This window comes from Gossypium hirsutum, chromosome A06, assembly GCF_007990345.1.
Source record: "Gossypium hirsutum isolate 1008001.06 chromosome A06, Gossypium_hirsutum_v2.1, whole genome shotgun sequence".
NCBI lineage: Eukaryota > Viridiplantae > Streptophyta > Magnoliopsida > Malvales > Malvaceae > Gossypium > Gossypium hirsutum.
The window spans coordinates 24,569,427-24,587,930 of NC_053429.1; the positions used below are offsets into that span (position 1 = coordinate 24,569,427).

Sequence of the window (18,504 nt, forward strand, 5' to 3'; positions counted from 1 at the left end):
TCATCCTAGTCTGTTTGGGTTTCCCAAGACCTAATTGTTTAAACATTTTGTAGGGCATGACGTTAATACTAGCCCCTAAATCGGCTAATGTATTATTAACATTTAAACTACCAATTAAGCAAGGAATCGTAAAACTCCCTGGATCTTTTAGTTTGTTGGGTAGTTTATTCTGTAGAATAGCTGAGCAAACTGTGTTTACCTCCACATGCAACACCTCGTCCAACTTCCGTTTATTTGCTAAAAGCTCCTTTAAAAAATTCATTGTGTTTGGCATCTCCGATAGGGCTTCAATATATGGTAAGTTAATATGTAATTTTTTTAAGAGTTTAAGGAATTTACCAAATTGTTCATCTGAGTGCTCTTTCCTTGTCCCATTGGGGTATGGCACACGAGGTTTATATTTGATATTCACTAATTTGTTTTTATTATGACCTATCTCACATTGACCTCTACCTACCACAGTTTCTTGTCTCAGTTCTGGCTCAGGCTCAACGACTCCTTCGTCATCTTGAATATTAATTGTGTTAAACTGTTCCCTTGGTTTGGGTTCAGTATTACTTGGCAAGTTACCCTGTGGTCGTTTGGATATTAGTTTGGACAGCTGGCCTATCTGAGTTTCGAGCCCTTTGATCGATGCTTGTTGATTTTTAAGTGTTGTCTCGGTGTTCTAGAAACGGGTTTCTGACACCGAGATAAATTTTGACAGCATCTCTTCAAGGTTCGGCTTCTTCTCTTATTGGTAGGGTGGTTGTTGGTAGTCTGGAGGTGGTCTCTGATTTCCTTGACCTCCCCATGAGAAATTTGGGTGGTTCCTCCAACCTGCAATATAAGTGTTACTATATGGATTATTTTGAGATAGAGAATTATTACCCATGTAATTTAACTGCTCATTATCCATGTTGTGGCCATAAGGTTGGTATTCCGAATTGCTTGATCCACCTCCACTTGCTTCGCACTGCATTACTGGGTGAACCTATGAAGAACTAAGAAAACCATCAATTTTCTTATTCAAGAGTTCTACCTGATTAGAGAGCATGGTGACCTAATCAACGTTATAAACACCGGCTGTTTTCATTGGTTTTGTCCTCATGACTTGCCACTGATAGTTATTCAGTGAAATCTCTTCTATGAACTCATAAGCATCTTCAGGTGTTTTATTATTGATGGTTCCGCTAGCAGCTGTGTCAACCATTTGCCAAGTGGAAGGATTCAGGCCATTATGGAACGTTTGAACCTGTAGCCAAAGCAGTAACCCATGGTGAGGGCACCTTCTCAGTAAGTCCTTGTATCTCTTCCATGCATCGTAAAGAGTTTCTAAGTCCATCTGCACAAACGAAGATATATCTTTACGTAATTTGGCCGTTTTAGCCGGCGAGAAATATTTTAATAGAAATTTTTTAATCATTTGTTCCCAAGTAGTGATTGACCCTCATGGTAATGAGTTCAACCACTGTTTAGCTTTGTTCCTTAATGAAAATGGAAACAACCGAAGACGTATGGCATCATCAGAAACGCCATTGATTTTAAATGTATCGCATAGTTCCAAAAAGTTTGCTAAGTGAGCGTTGGGATCTTCATCCTGCAAACCATCAAACTGAACAAATTGTTGTATCATTTGAATTGTGTTAGGTTTTAGTTCAAAAGTATTTGCAGCTACAGCAATTCTAACTATGCTTGATTCAGTTCCTGTTAAAGAAGGTTTAGCATAATCATACATAGTGCGTGGAACAGGATTTCGGTTAACCGCAACTGCAGGAGGTAGCTGATTGTCTTGGTTTTCAGCCATCTCTTCGGTTGGGGGTTGAGTATCATCCTCTTGCTCGTTCTCTATGTATCTTAAGCTTCGCTTTATTTCTCTTTGGTTTATGCGAACTGTGCGATCGATTTTTTCGTCAAAAAGTAATGGTCCTGATGGGTTTCTTCTAGTCATAAACTATAAAAACCTACTAAAAGAAAGAAAAAGTAAATTAATAAATAATATAAAAATTAAATTAAATTAAATTACAAGAAAAATAAATGGCTAAAGTAATAAAAATTGAGCGTTCCTAATATCTTAGTTCCCCGACAATGGCGCCAAAAACTTGATCGCGATTTTCGTGTAACAGGTTTTAAATATTTATAATGAATCGTTCTTGAAACTAACTATTATCACGATGTAGGCAAGTGTACCTATCGAACAGTAGCATAGTTTTATCAAGACCGGATTGTCGAACCCAAAGGAACTAAAAGGACTAGTAATGACCGTCTTTTTATTATCTAGCCTAAAAATAAGGGGGTTTTGTTTTAACTAACTAATTATCTAAACTAAGAATTCACAAAAAGTAGAATTGGGGGATTACTTTTGGAAAACGATTGAATTAAGACAATACCTAAGGAAAAATCCACCTAGACTTTACTTGTTATTCTAGCTCTGAATCAGACGATTTATTCATTTAACATGTTCCGTAGAGATTCATAAGTTATATTATTATCCTTATTCAAGACTAATAACGTCTAATCCCTAGATTGAATAATTGAGACTTTTCTCTAATTAACACTTTAGGGTTGCATTAACTCGACCTATGGATCCTCTTATTAGGTTTCACCCTAATCCGACAAAATCTTGTCACCCTATCTCTAGGCACACAATCAACTCCGCTTAATTATGACAAATGTACTTTTAGACAGGGTCTATTCCTCCTTTGAATAAGAGCTTATCTTGAATTAGTATCCTAGGATATCAAAACAAGAATTAAGAACACATAATTAAGAACAAGTTAAATATTTATCATACAATTCAGAAAATAATAACAAGATTCGTCTTAGGTTTCATTCCCCTTAGGTATTTAGGGGATTAGTTCATAACTAAAAAGGAAAACATCTCAGAAGAAAAATGAATACAAAACATAAAGAAAACTCAAAACTCCTAAAGGGAAATTGAGGGGAGATCTTTAGTCTTGATGATGAATCCACTTTTGAGATGGAACAATCGGCTTTCTTCGAGTAATTCCTTCCTCCCTCTCTGTGCTTCCCCATTTTCTTCATCCTCTACGGTGTATAGGCTTTGGAATGCCTAAGAACCCTCGAAATTAGTCTTTTCTGAATTGGACTCAACTTGGGCTCGGCAAGGACACGCCCGTGTGAATCGTGCTTCGAATCTGCCAAATTGACACGACCATGTGGTCTGCCCATGTGAGGAAGTCCAAGCCGTGTTGATTTCGTACTTTGGCCCATTTTCTCCATTTTTGGCCCGTTTCTCGTTCCTTTCGCTCTCCTATGCTCTTCTAAGTATAAAACATGAAATTAAGGCATTAGGAGCATCGAATTCACCAATTCTAAGGAAAAATCATCCATAAAATGTGTTAAGCATGGGGTAATAATATGTATAAATTACGGTTTATCACTAACTTATTATCACGATTAAGGCAAGTGTACCTATGGAATAGTAGTATAGTTCAGCAAGAACGGATTGTCGAACCCAAAAGAACTACGAGTACTAGTATTTACTTCCTTTGTATTATCTAGCCTAAAATTTAAGAGGTTTGGTTGTCTAAACTAATTACTAACTAAGAATGCACAGCTAGAAAAACTTGGGAAAATACTTTTAGGAAAATTCGATTGATTGAGACAATACGTAAGGACAAATCCACCTAGACTTCACTTGTTATTTGACTCTAAATCAGACGATTTATTCCTTTGACTTGATCCATAGAAATCCCTAAGTTATATTATTATCTCTCTCGAGACTAATAACGTCTAACCCCAGGTTGAATAATTGAAATCTCTTTCTAATTAACACCCTAGAATTGCATTAACTCGATCTATGGATTCCCTTATTAGGTTTCACCCGAATCCAGCAAAATCTTGTCACCCTATCTCTAGGCATGCAATGAACTCCGCTTAATTATGACAAATTTACTCTTAGATAGGGTTTATTCCTCCTCTGAATAAGGGCTTAACTTGAATCAATATCCTGGAATATCAAAACAAGAATTAAGAACACATAATTAAGAACAAGTCAAATATTTGTCATACAATTCAGATAATAATAACAAGATCTGTCTTAGGTTTCATTCCCCTTAGGTATTTAGGGTTTTATTTCATACTTATGAAAGAAAACATCTCAAAAGCATAAAGATAACAAAACATAAGAAAACCCAAAACTCCTAAAGGAACTTGAAGGGAGATCTTCAGTCTTGATGATGAATCCGGCACTTGAGATGGATCCATAGGCTTTCCTTGAGTAATACCTTGCTTCCTACTCTGCCTCCTCTCTCCTAAGTGCCTCCTCAAGTGTTTAAATAGGCTTTGGAATGCCGAAGAGCCCTCAAAATTGGCCTTTTTCGAATTGGACTAAACTTGGGTTCGGTAGGGACACGCCCGTGTGACATGCTCATGTGCGATTACTGAAGGTCGTGGTCAAGGCTGTTAAATGGGCATGGGCGTGTGATCCACCTGTGTAAGTCATGCTTCGATCCTGCCAAATTGACACGACCGTGTAACACGCCTGTGTGAGGAAGTCCAGGCTGTGTTGTTTTCCCATGTGGGTCCATTTTCTCCGTTTTTGGCCCATTTCTTGCTCTTTTTACTCTTCTATGCTCTCCTAAGTATAAAACATGAAATTAAAGGATTAGGAGCATCGAATTCACTAAATCTAAGGAGAAACCATCCATAAATGACTTAGGCATGGGGTAAAAATATGTATAAATTACGGTTTATCATTTATCAAGTATTCATATATATATATGAATATACTTTCTCGTCACATATCATCCTTTAACGAGGCATCAGTCATGAGTATAACGCACGTACCTGTACATATCCGTTGCATATCAAATAACTTTACCTTCATTACCATGCCCATCTTGGGACTTTCATCGTATCATTCATTATTATACCCGTTGAACACTCAGAATACTTTTGGATACACATAAACTTGCACATGAGTGCCACATAAACATACATAGCCGAAGCTACCTCATATCATGCAACGTTTACAATGGAGCTATCAATCAAGGTGTAACTACGTGGGCTGCTCACAAAAGCTGTCAGGTATCCGACCAGTCAAGGATTACCTAGCTATCGGTAGGACACACAATACCATTTCCCAGAACTCAATCACATGTATTGCACCCATTATGAACTCAGACCACTCAACAAGCTCGGATGCCACATATATCACGAGCCCGGACCACTCAACGAGTTCGGACTCTTAATTCCTAGTGACATGTCACTTGTATCCTAAACTATTCCTAAGGTTCAAACGAGGTTTTTTTTTTTTGCACATTGCACCTCTATTGCACTTGCTCGTAACATAGTGGATAGCGACCATAATATCATTCACGCTTACAATAGTACCATTAGACATAGCATACATAATAAGCAGTAAAATAGTTATCACATAATGTTAACACCATATAACATACCACATTGTCACATTATTTACACATGTACTTACCTCGGTACAAAAATGATGTTAATCGAGCCTACTCATCGTATACTTTATTCTTCCCTCAATCAAGACCCGGTTCACGTTTTTCTTGATAATCCAGCTTGGAAATGTTGAACAAAACCCTAGCTATGGCTATTGAGAAATTCGGCTAGCACTTGGAGAAGATGGACACATTTTTTCTTTGATTTTCCCTGTTTATTCTTTTAATTACCAAATGACCAAAATGCCCTTAGGGTTTTTCTTTCAAATTTTTCCTTAGGCTCGATTTAGGAATGAAATTCTTATGTTTGATATGTTTTGAGTGTCATTTACCTATTTAATTTTATTTTGATAAATGTTTCTTAATTGTACGGTAATGCTCTGTAACCCTATTCTGGGGACGAAGATAGGTTATGGGTGTTACATTTAGTGGTATCAGAACTATGGTTTAGTCGATTCTCAGGCTGAACGTAGCATTTGTGGAGTCTAGAAATACATGCCATTTTATAACCCGTGATAGTGAGATGTCTTTTGAATCTGATGTGATTTGTTTTACATATAGATAAAATATGTCTTCGAACCAAGCTAATTCCAATGAAGTTGAAAGCGATACTCGAGTCTCTAATTAAAAGGTTTTTAATGATGAGAAAAAAAATATAAAGGTTAGAGTAGAGGCTCATAATGTTTATATTAATAATGAATGTTGTGTTTGATGTGTATACATGAGAATTAAATTTCGTGGCATTACGACCTCTAGCCCCCTCGTTCTCAAAGTTTTATATCAAAGAATGTTTATAGTGTTTCTGTTGTGAAAGCCCACAAGTGTGGAGCTAAAGAGTTTAGTGGTGGAATGAGTAATAATGTGGTCAGAGCTGAAAGTTAGCTAACAAATATAGAGAGTTCTAGATGAGATATTAGATCTTTCTGAAGACTATTTGGGATGTGCAACATCTCTGTTAAAAGAAGAAGTTATTCAATGGTAATCGACTTTATCTAGTAAGGTATCTAAAGAACAAGTTAATAGGCATTTATTCTGAATTGATTACTTTAGTGAAATAGAATGATGTGAAATCACCGATGACTTTAATAGCCAGTGTGCTAGTGTTTGAAATGTAAATAGATCTAAATGCAGCAATTGTAGCCAAGTATCTATAAAAAGTAGACATACTCGGTTATAGTGCACGTCCCCTAAATAAGGACACACGCTATACTCAATTGACGCTGGCTCCATATCGCAAAACATATGGTTTGGGAATGGCCTCCTTAAGGTGTATTATGTGCTCTTTTATCTTTAGTGGCATATAAGGTTGTTTTATCTCGAGATGTGGTTCTTATTGTGTGGGGATGCTGGCTAATCATAGTGATAGGTAGAGGTATTATTACTCTAGCTGAATAATGATCGACATTGCTCTATTTTTGTAACATCATGAATTAGGGCCTGGTCAAAACAGTGGTTTCGGGACCACAAATCCGACACATTAAAATTTTTTATTATATTTTTATGGTCTACAATTATACGGGATGATTTTTTGAAAATTTCATTCGAAAATTTTAACGTTTGGGCACTCAATTTGGTCAAAAGGATTAAGTTGTAAAAAGTGCAAAACTTGAGTTCTAGAAGCTAGAGGTGTCTAATTGATATGAAATTTTAAATTGGAGGACCATATATGGTAATTAGACCATTGGTCAATTTTTTGGACAAAAATGGACATGAAATAGGTGAAATAGAATATTTTTACGTTAGAGGCATTTTAATCATTTGGTAATTAAAATAATAAAAAGGGAAATAAAAGCCAAATTTATGCTCACCTTCAACCTTTGGCCGAAATTTGCATGGAAGCCATGGCTAGGGTTTTGTTCAAGCTTTCCAAGCTCAATAGTAAGTCCGTTCTTGCCCCGTTTTTAATGATTTTTACATTTTTGAAATCCTCGTAACAAGATCTAGCTATTTCTACCATTTATTTGAGCTAGGGTTGATGTTTAAAAATTTACCCATGTGCTACATGTGTGTATTTTGATGTTTAAGGGAGGAATATAAATGTTTGTTGTGTGTTAAACGACTTTTGCTAAGTAGTTTTCGGTGAAAACGCTAAAAAGGACTAATTTGTAAAAGTTATAAAATTTATCATAAAATTGTGATTTAGTAGAAATTGTGGGCTGCTGTAGTTATAAAAATGATTTGGCTAGGCTTGAAGTACAAAGAAATTGAATAAATTTCATTTTACGAGCCTAGGGGCTAAATTGCAAATATGTGAAAGTTTAGGGATAAAAATGAAAATTTGTAAAAGTATGATTTTTGGGTCAATTTGAATAATGTGAGCAATAAATAAGTTATATTTGAAATGTTAGATCAAGAAAACTAAGATTCGAGCTTAAATTGGGAAAGTACGAGATTATGGACTAAAATTGAATAATTTGCTGTGCTCGGATTCGAGGTAAGTTCATACGTCAATAATAATTCAATGTTATACTTGAATGTTAATGCTTGATATTACATGAATTGTAAGTACATGTGTAAACAGTATGACAATGTAATATATTTTGATGTGTTGACATTATGTGATAAATGTTTTATCAATATTATGTATGCTATGCCTAATGCTAACTTGTATGCATAAATGATATTATGGCTGTTACATATGACATCACTAGCAAGTACGACAAAGTGTGCCATGTGCAAGTGAGGAAAATCCTGTTTGAACCTTAAGAATAGTCTAGGATACAAGTGACATGTCACTAGGAATTAAGAAGTCTGAACCCGTTGAGTGGTCTGGGTTCGTGATATAGGTGGCATCCGAGCTCGTTGAGTGGTTCGGGTTCATGATATAGGTGGCATCCGAGTTCATAATGGATGCGATACATGTGATTAAGTCCCGGGCAATGGTCTTGTGTGTCCTACCGGTGGCTAGGTAATCCTTGAGTGGTTGGATACCTGGCAACTTTTGTGAGCAGCCTGTGTAGTTACACCTTGACCGATTGCTTTTATAAGTAGGCCCGTGGGTAGCTCCATTGCGAGCATTATATGATATGAGGTAGCTTTGGCTTCGTATGTATATGTGGCACTTATATGCAAGTTTTCCACGTATCCAATAGTATTCCGAGTGTTCAACGGGTAATGTAATGGATGATGTGACGAAAGTCCTAAGGAGAATATGTTAAGGAAGTTATGATTATATGTTGTATTACGAGCTGGTACAGGTATGTACACTAAACTCATGAGTAATGCCTTGATATATGATGTTTCATGATAAAAAGGTATGTGGGTGATAAGTAAGTCAAAGGTTTTGAATGATGAATAAACTTATGTTTATGTTTATGATTATGTTTATTATGTCATCATATGATAGTTATCATGATATTGCACTAAAATAGTTTTGGATAGCAGTAGTTGTGTGACTTTTAAAATCCACCAAAAATTGTGGAAATTGATTTAGTAACTGAATAAGATATGAGATCAAAGCTTATTATGAGATATTTGAATTTTTGTGAGATAAGGTCAAAGTGATTTCGGGCTCCCCTATCTTGACTTTGGAAAATCACTAAAAATTGTACAAGAATAATTATGGATTAGAATTCATATGATTGAATCCCTAATGAGTCTAATTTCAAGAGAAACAGACAAGAACATTATCTGAATCCCATACTATGAGATAATTAATTTTTAGTAAGGAAAAGTCGAAGCTGTCAAACAGTAGAGCAGGGGTAACTTTAAAGAATAAACTACTTATTGACCAGACAAAAATTCTAGAAATTTTATAGTAAGACATTATATGAGTCTAGTTTCAGGGAAAATTAGCGGATCTTAATTTAGATTTCCGTAGCTCAAGTTATAAATAATTTAGTGGCTATGGCTCGAGTAGACAGCTTGACTGGAATATGAGCAAATAGTGGAGTTATGTGTAATTTCAATTATGTTACCATGAGAACATGTTGTAAGAATTTCGAAAAAAACACGTTACTAAATTGCTTATTATTATTTTCGTACAGGCTTACTAAGCTATAAAGCTTACCCCTTTCCATTTCATTTTTTTTAGTGTTGTCAAGTTAGCTCGAGGTTGGAGATCGTCGGAGGCAGCATCACACTATCAAATTATCAAGCTGAGGTATTAATAAATCTTAAGTGTTTTCAAGTGAGTGGCATGTATAGAGACTTAGTACTTTATGACATGTGTTTCCTGATTTGGTCAATTGAGTTGCCTTATAATGATTCATTTGTATAGAGCCATGAGATATGGCTTATATTTGATCATTGGGTTGTAAAACTAATTGATTTTGCTTGACTATTCTAATGTCTTGATGATGTGCATGTTGTTATGGCTTGATATCGATGGATGTATGATATGGTATATATGTTTGATGGATGAACTTTAATCAATAGATGTGACCATATTCTTAGTATAAAAGTATAAATTTAGAGTAAGTTAATGATGTTGATGAAGAATGAAATTGGTGTGGAATGCCTTAAAGAAACATGCTAATGTGAGTGTGTGATTTGTAACATTAAGGATATGAATTAGACATGACTATAAGTGCTAGATGATTAAGTCGAGAAATTCAAGTATGATGACATGCAAATGCTATGTTTGTAGCCTAATTGAAGACCTTTAATCATTAAATGGATGCCATGTTATATGTCCTTGATATTGTATAAATGTGCGAGGTTTATGGTTGACCAAGGCTTGGAAAATAGCCTAAGTGTTGGCCACACGGGCAGAGACACGGCCTAATCCACACGGGCGTGTAACTCTCCAAACATTGAAAATTTCTTTAAATGTTGTAAAATTTTTAAAAGTTCTCAGTTTAGTCCCGAACCACCCCCGATGTATGTTTGGGCCTTGTAGGCCTGTATAAAGGATGATATGCATGTTTTTGAATGTTTTTGAATTGGTTGAAATTTTATGGCCGGGTTTTACATGTATGTGTATGTTTAAGTCCGGTAATGCCTCGTATCCTATCCCGACATCGGACAAGGGTAAGAGGTGTTACAATTTTGGCAATCGATTCAATTATGTTTTGGTGGAAGACTCGATGGAAAAACTCATGTGTTGTTATTTTTCTGATTATACTGGTTGTTACTCTACTTTATGCATATGAAATTTATGTTGTTTATGTCACAGTTAATTCCAGTACGTCTGAAAGATATTCTCCTTCTAGATTTTTCTTTGGGGTATCATCAATTTTTTTAGCAATTAATATCTTCTTATTATACCGCATGGTCTTCAATAGAAATAGCTTGGATGTGGACGAGTGTGTCCGGAAGGCTCATAAATTTGCATATTTTGACAGAATAAAAATGGATTATATTCTAGGGAGTTTAGTAGGGCTTTACATCTTGGACTTCTTTATCTTGGCTTTCCTAGCATTCTTATTGTCTACTTTATCATATACGGTCCATTTGTAAAGGATATACATTAGCTTGGGGCTATTACAATTGATATGATTATAATTCTTGTTTATATCATGCAAGCATGTTGGTGCAGGTCTCATCTTTTTAAAAATTGTGTTGCTACACTTAGTGTTGCTGAAAATATATTGGGTTTTCCTATTTAGATTCAGAGTGCATTATTGGTATTTAATCCATTTGCTTTAGTTATACAGTTGTAGCATATGTCTTATTAGAGCATTGTGGTCCGTCTAAAGGGAGGTTTTCATAGGAACAAGCAAAATAATACTTCTAGTTCATTTGATGGTTGTGGCTCTAGTATGGTTCAATGCTTTGATGTTAATGATTGGACTAGTTTCATTGCGTATCCAACTTTTAGCTTTCAAGATGGGATAAATAGTGGTAAAAGTGTAGACGGTGGAAGATCAAGTTTAGCATCGCACATTAGTTCTCATTACTTAGATAATCTCGAATTATGTCAACAAGTTAAAACTGAATGTTATTTTTCGTATGAACTAATACACTTGGTTATGACTTTTGATTGGTATTATGAGGGAATTATGATAGATTTTATGTCTAGATTATCTTGACGACAAGAAGAAATAATTAATATGAATTGTTACTATCAAGTTGATAAAATTGACTCATTTGTTTTAGTCAGAACGAATTATTCACTTGAAGAGCTACTTGAGTTGTATGTATTTGAGTTATCTTTATATTCAGGAATAAATTTTACGAAGTCATGAGCAAGCAGAAGGACAGCCAGAATGAGAAATTCAGATTTATAAGACATGATACAAGGATATATCAATCAGATCAGTGATAGTAAGGAAAATGTTATTATGGGTTACATCCATTTTGATATTAGTAGCTATCATGCTTGTATTTAAAATGATATTGTTTGAAGCTTTTCATGAATGGAATGTAGAATCTTGGTATGTAGTCAGATAGAGCGATAACAAGTTAGTTGGGTCAAAGTAATTGGAATTATTATCAGTTGAGAGCTATAGATGTAAATGTGTCTGAAACATCATTCAGAATCTGTTATAAAATTTGTGAATTTTCGCTGAACTCTATGAATTAACTAATATAGCTGGAATCTAATGATCTTGGTTTTTCGATTATGTTTCAAAAAATAATTATTTAAGAATTTCTCGGTAGTTGTACTATTAATGGTAAAGCTCTTATAGGAAAACATCAAATTTGTTTAGTCAAGTCAAGCATCTACTTCAACCTCAACTAGACAAAAATTTATTGTTTATAGAAACGTTTCATACAAGTGATCTTGAATTATGATGGTTTGAGTACTAAGAAGTCGAGGGTTAAACCGTTAATTCTTTATAGAATTTTTTAAATGCAGAGAGGAATATTCGAATTAGTGCACTGAACAATTTGGAGGCATTACTTGTATGGTGAGAAGTGTATCATTTACATGGATCACAAGAGCCTCAAGTATCTCCTCACTCAGAAAGATTTAAATCTTAGGTGAGTTAAATCTTAGGTAGCATAGATGGATTAAGCCGCTTAAGGATTATGATTGTTTGATTGAATGCCACCCTGGTAAGGCCAATGTGGTGGTCGACGCGTTGAATCGTAGGGCTATGCCTGATCTGAGAGCAATGTTTGCTTGTCTTAGCTTATTTGCTAATGGTAGCTTGTTAGCTAAGCTCCAAGTGAAACCAGTGTGGATTGAACAGATTAAGAGTAAATAGTTGGAAGATGAGTCACCAGGTCTTCGGTTCCGTCAGATCGAGAATAGTAATACTGTGGATTTTGGGCTGAATAGTGAAGGGGTACTCTGTTTCTGAGGCAGAATTTGCATACCTAAGGATACTGATTTGAGGCAGACTTTACAATGAGAGGCGCATAATAGCCTCTATGCTATGTACCTAGGTGCGAATAAGATGTACAGAGGTCACCGAGAGATATATTAGTGGCCGGGTCTTAAGCATGAGATTACTGAATTTGTGGGGAAATGCCTGACTTGCCAACAGCTTAAAGCGGAACATTAGTTGCCTTCTGGGTTGCTTCAGCCAATTAAGGTTCCACTGTGGAAATGGGAAAGGGTAACTATAGACTTTGTGAGTGGGCTACCCCTAACGCCATTTAAGAAAGATTTAGTGTGGGTCATCGTGGATCAGTTGACCGAAACTACCCATTTCATACCAATTCGCACCGATTATTCACTGTAGAAACTGGCTAATCTGTATGTATCCGAGATAGTGAGACTGCATGGGGTACCAGTTTCCATAATATCTGACAGAGATCCTCGCTTCACATCTCGATTCTGGAAGAAGTTACATGAAGCTCTAGGTACACAGTTGGACTTCAGTACTGCATTCCATCCTCAAATAGATGGCCAGTCAGAGAGGGTGATTCAGATACTGGAGGACATGTTAAGGAGTTGTGTAATTGACTTCCGAGGCAATTGGGAGGATTATTGTCCGCTAGAAGAATTTGCTTACAACAACAGCTACCAGTCTAGCATACAGATGGCACCTTACGAAGCACTATATGGTCGTATGTGTCGCACTCCGTCATGTTGGACTAAGTTGGGTGAGTGGCATTTTCTGGGTCCTAAGCTAGTATCTGATATCAAAGATAAGGTCATCGGACAGAAAAAAAGTCATATGCGGATTTGAAGCGTAAGGAAATTGAGCATTTTGTGGAAGATTCTGTCTTTCTGAAGGTCTCGCCATGGAAAAAGGTGTTGATATTTGGGCGTAAGGGCAAATTGAGCCCAAGATTTATTGGGCCTTACCGCATATTGAGACGTGTAGGACAAGTTGCCTACCAGTTAGAGCTACCTCCGGAATTAGAGTAGATCCATGATGTGTTCCACGTCTCTATGTCAAGACGCTACCGCTCTGATCTTACGCATGTTGTGCTGGTTAAGGAGATTGAAGTTAGACCAAAACTGACTTTCGAGGAGGAGCCAGTCCAGATTTTGGATCATGAGGTAAAATTCTTGAGAAGGAAATCAATCCCATTAGTGAAAGTTCTTTGGCGGAACCAGGGTTCTGAGGAGGGTACGTAGGAACCCAAGGAGGCGATTCGATAACAATATCCTCATCTGTTCTGACAGGTAAATTTCGAGGCCAAAATTTTCTTTAAGGGGGTAGAATTGTAATGCCCTAATTTCTCAAATCTCGGAATCCCTGTTAAAATTATTTTTGTATGGTTGTGACGTGGGTGTATGTCTGCCTTAGTGGTTTAGTGCTCTGGGAGTGTCTGGGAAGTCATGGGTTCAAGCTTTGGCTTGAGAGAAATTTTCCTCCTAGTTGAATAAACCCTGTCTTTAGATAGTAGGGTTCTTAAATAATTATGGTTAAGTTGTGTCACAGAAAGCTGGTCGGTTTAGGGGATAGTGGCGTGTTACTATAGCTAGAAGACTGGAGTTTGAGTCCTGCTGCACAGAAAGGGGTGTTTATTTTGCTACTGTGCCGTGTAAGAGATTGAATGGTAGTGGAACTCTGATCTATTTTGCGGTTGGAGTGTTGGAGGGGGAAGGGAGTGTATGGCTGAATTTCAATAGGAGTGGGAGAGGATTTTGAACTGGTCAAAGGAGAAATTTTGGGAGATAATTGTGGAGTGAATCGTGGAGTAGGAGAGTAGGGAGTTGTTTGCTGAAAGTGTGATTCTCTTTGTACAAAAATCGGTTTTAGGCAACTACTGCCAAAAATATTTAGTTTTTCCTCCTTTTTTTTCAGTAACACTTCCTCTGTGGCTCTTTTCCCTCTCTTGGTTGTGCCTTTGGTAGCCGAACATCTCCTTGGCCATTCTGGTTTTTGCATTTTGTGATCGTGGTTTCTTTTGATTATTCTTTTGTTTAGTCGGTTCTTGTTCTTGCTCTTTTGGATGATTCTCTCTTCCTTTTTCCTCCCAAAAATTTCTTCCCTCTCTCAACCCTTCCTTTCTGACCTCTTGCATCTTGGCCGCATATTGTATCCTTCCATCATTCAATCATTCCTTTTTTGGCCGAATTTTGTCAGGTAAGTTTTTTCCCTATTGTTTTCCCTTTTGCTTTACTTGGATAAACACAGTTTCTTTCTTCTGCTTCGTGTTATAATCGGTACCCTCCTTATTTACTGTCCCAAATTAATTCTCTCTTCCACTGATTTTTCACTCTTGATACTGTTGGTTCCACCCTACGTGAGTCAAAGTGGTAAGTCGTTTGGTAATGGTGGAAGTCTAGCCTCAATCAGTTGGGTTGTATTATTCATACTTTTCTTAAGTTCTTAATATTTGGTTCTATCTATTGGTAATTGATAGCTATTAATCGTATCGAGTAAGGTTTATCTTCAGAGTGGTAGACTATGTTCGTTTGGAGCAGTAAGGTAAACAACATTTCTATGAATCAATTGTGTTGGTTTAGGTTTAAGCATATCTAACATTAGTTGTGGAATGATCAATGGTTTTAGGTGCAAGTTCGTTCCAGGAGGGGTACGCATCTAGAACCCAAACAGGTGTGTAACCACACTACTATTAGCATAGATCGGTAGAAAGTCGAAAAGCCAAAAAGTGGGCTCCTGACACCACACGGGCGTATGCTCGCCCGTGTGGTAGGCCATGGTGTAAACCATGGCCGTGTGGTTGATGAAGCGACCATGAGCGTTTTCATGGACTGCCGCGATATTTGGCCATTTTCGGCCGAACTGGGCCGTGTGGGCTCAAAGGGCCTGTGGGCCCCATGTGAGAAAATCGCACAAAAGGGTTATAAGTCTTGGGCCAGCGGTGTAAACCACACAGCTAAGGCCGTTTTGGGCTATGTGGGCCATATGAGCGTATAGGCCCACATGGGCTCGCAATATGGGCTGTAGGCCCATTATCACTGATTGGCTGATAACGTTGCATGGGTCGTCCAAGATGACTGTGGACCTACTGTTGGGTCGGTAAACATATTTAAAACCCATACTGATGAAATGACCAATATACTCTGTGAGGTAAATTGACTAAAATACCCCTGTATTATGTATGATTGTTTTTGAGCATGACATTTGCTGCATACAGGTATGATATTATGTTGCATTACATGGGGTAGGATATATGATGTTGGAGGAAGTGTACTGAGAGGCTATAAGCCTATCACGACAGCTTTGCTGCAATTACTATTTTAGTACCGCAACCGGAACGACTTGCTGTGTAGGGTCAGGTGGGTCGATTTAATCCCCACATGGTGTGTAGGGCTGGTACGGAGATGGTATGTAGCGGATGGATTGAGTAGGATTCTTTGTTTACATACTGTACTAAAATGGGCTCAGGCCCAGACTGCTATTGCTACTGCTATTGAAAAAGGGGTAAAGGCCCCTAACTGGAAATGAAAGGGCTTAGGCCCAGATTTCTCTTTCTTTGATTGTTTACTGTTAGGGGATTTCACACACTGAGTTTTTGTAAACTCACTCATCTGTTATCTGTGCAGGAAATCCTCAGGCTTAGATGGATCGAGGCGTCGGAGGACTCAGTGGTGGCCACTCGACGTAGTTATTTTATTATATATTATAATTAAGATTTTATTTTTTGGTTTTCATTATGTAATAAGGCCTCTTAAAGTTTATTTTAATTTGGAGATTTAATTACTCTATTTTACCTGTTAGAAATAGGACTCGGATTTTCAAGAAAATATAAACAAATATTTTTCTGAAAACACGACATTTACACAAACACATTTTGAAAGCTTCTGCAATAAACACCGTTTTAAAGTTTAATAACCAACTACTATAATTAATATATTGCTAAAACAACATGAGTTTTCACAATGAGCCAGACTTTCTAAACTTTTGTTAATAACATAAAGAAGATTTTATGTAGAACAGATTTTTTTCTTTTTCCCATGGAATCTATGTTTTAACACCTCAATGTGACATCACAAATTCTGCCGTAACATCTAGGCCGAGCTTAGGGTGTTACAGTATTTAACGAGGTAAGTTTGTATGAACTGTAATCATTTTAATGTTGTTTAAATTGAATGTTTACTGTGTTGTTTTAATATAAATGAATCAATATACAAATGTATTCCTAACAGCTAAATTTTGGGCCTAGTCGAAACAGTGATTTTGGGACCACTAATCCAAAGTCGGAGAAAGTATTTTACTATTAATTTTAAGTCATAACATGTTTATATTAGTGCATGAAAATTTTGGTGAAGTAATTTTAGTGATTGCATGCTTAATTGTGAAAAAGGACTAGATCACATAAAGTACAAAAGTCCTATTTTGATATCTAAGGGTGTCAAATAGCTAGAAAACCTAAATTGGAGGTCTTTAAAGGACAATTAGACCCTTTAGATTAGCATGGCCGGCCATAGGAGACAGAGGTGGTCAAAAGTAAAAAATTTGGTAAAATTAGGTGTTGAAATTGAATAAAATAAAACAAATAGTAAAAGTTGTCATTTTTTTCATCTCTCTCTTTCTTTTCCACCGATTTTTCTCCAAGAAAATGGCCATAGAAGCTTGAAAAATTTTCAGCAACTTAAAGCCTTTACAAGTAAGTGATTTGAGGGTTTTTTTGAATATTTTTGTACTTTTGAGGTCCTTGTAGCATGAGCTTTCTAACAAGGGGACTATTTTGCAAAATGGTTGAAAGTCTAGGGTTTTACCATGATAGTAGACATGTTGATTTCTGAAATTCTATGGAAGAATATGAGTTATAGTTGTGAAATAAACAACTTTTGTGAAGTAGTTTTCATGGAAACCCTAGCTAAGGACCATTTTGCATAAGTTCTAAAATAGGTGATAAATGTGTAAAATAATGAGAATTGTAGGCTGCTCCTAGCATGAAAAGTATTTAGCTAGGCTTGGTTAAGGAGAAAATGGGATAAAATTTGATTTTCGAGTCTAGGGGCAAAATGGTCATTTTAGCCAATTCTGAATTGTTGAGTACCTAGATCGATAAAATGAATAACTTGTGAATTTTTATCATTTTAGATCAAGAATTACACAATCCGGGCCTAGATCGGGGAAAAGCAAAGCTAGCAGACTAAAATCGACTAGTCACCTACATTTTGATCACCGAGGTAAGTTGTATGTTAATAAGGCAACTATATCTTTATGATGTGAAGTTGTACTGATATGGCATAAATTGCTTTGGATTTGAGTATGAGAATACATGTTGAGAAATTAACATAGTAAGGACTTCCATTGAACATTTGGAATAAACTTGGATATTGGTACCTTGATATTAGGAGATATGTGAGCTAATGTAAGACATGTCAGGGACATGCATCAGCCACAATATGAGAGCCAGTGTAAGACATGTCTGGGACATACATCGGCCTTAAAATATTTAAGCCAATGTAAGACATGTCAAGGACATGCATCGGCCACAATATGAGAGCCAGTGTAAGACATGTTTCGGACATGCATCGACCTCGAAATATTTAAACCAATGTAAGACATGTCTGGGACATGCACCGACGTTGAGACAAGAGCTAGTGTAAGACATGTCTGGGATATGCATCGGCCTTGAGATAGACAAGCTAGTGTAAGACCTGTCTAGGACATGGCGTCAGCTTGTTGTGTGTCAGTGTAAGAACTGTCTGGGACATGGCATCGACACCGATAGATGAGAGCCAGTGTAAGACCTGTCTGGGACATGGCTTCAGCCTCACTATATGAAAGCCAGTGTAAGACCATGTCTGGGACATGGCGTCAGCATCTTAATCCATGTTAGGGTTACTGAGTGAGTTATAATTTATAATGAAATTAGAAAAGTT

General features: G+C 36.7%; 1 non-coding gene across 1 annotated transcript; it reads left to right on the forward strand.

Annotated features, from left to right (window-relative positions):
* The first annotated feature begins 1,250 nt into the window (after positions 1-1,250).
* LOC121231127 (small nucleolar RNA R71) lies at positions 1,251-1,357 on the forward strand. The gene has a single exon (XR_005929195.1). It is a non-coding gene; the product is annotated as a small nucleolar RNA R71 (small nucleolar RNA).
* Positions 1,358-18,504: the final 17,147 nt, after the last annotated feature.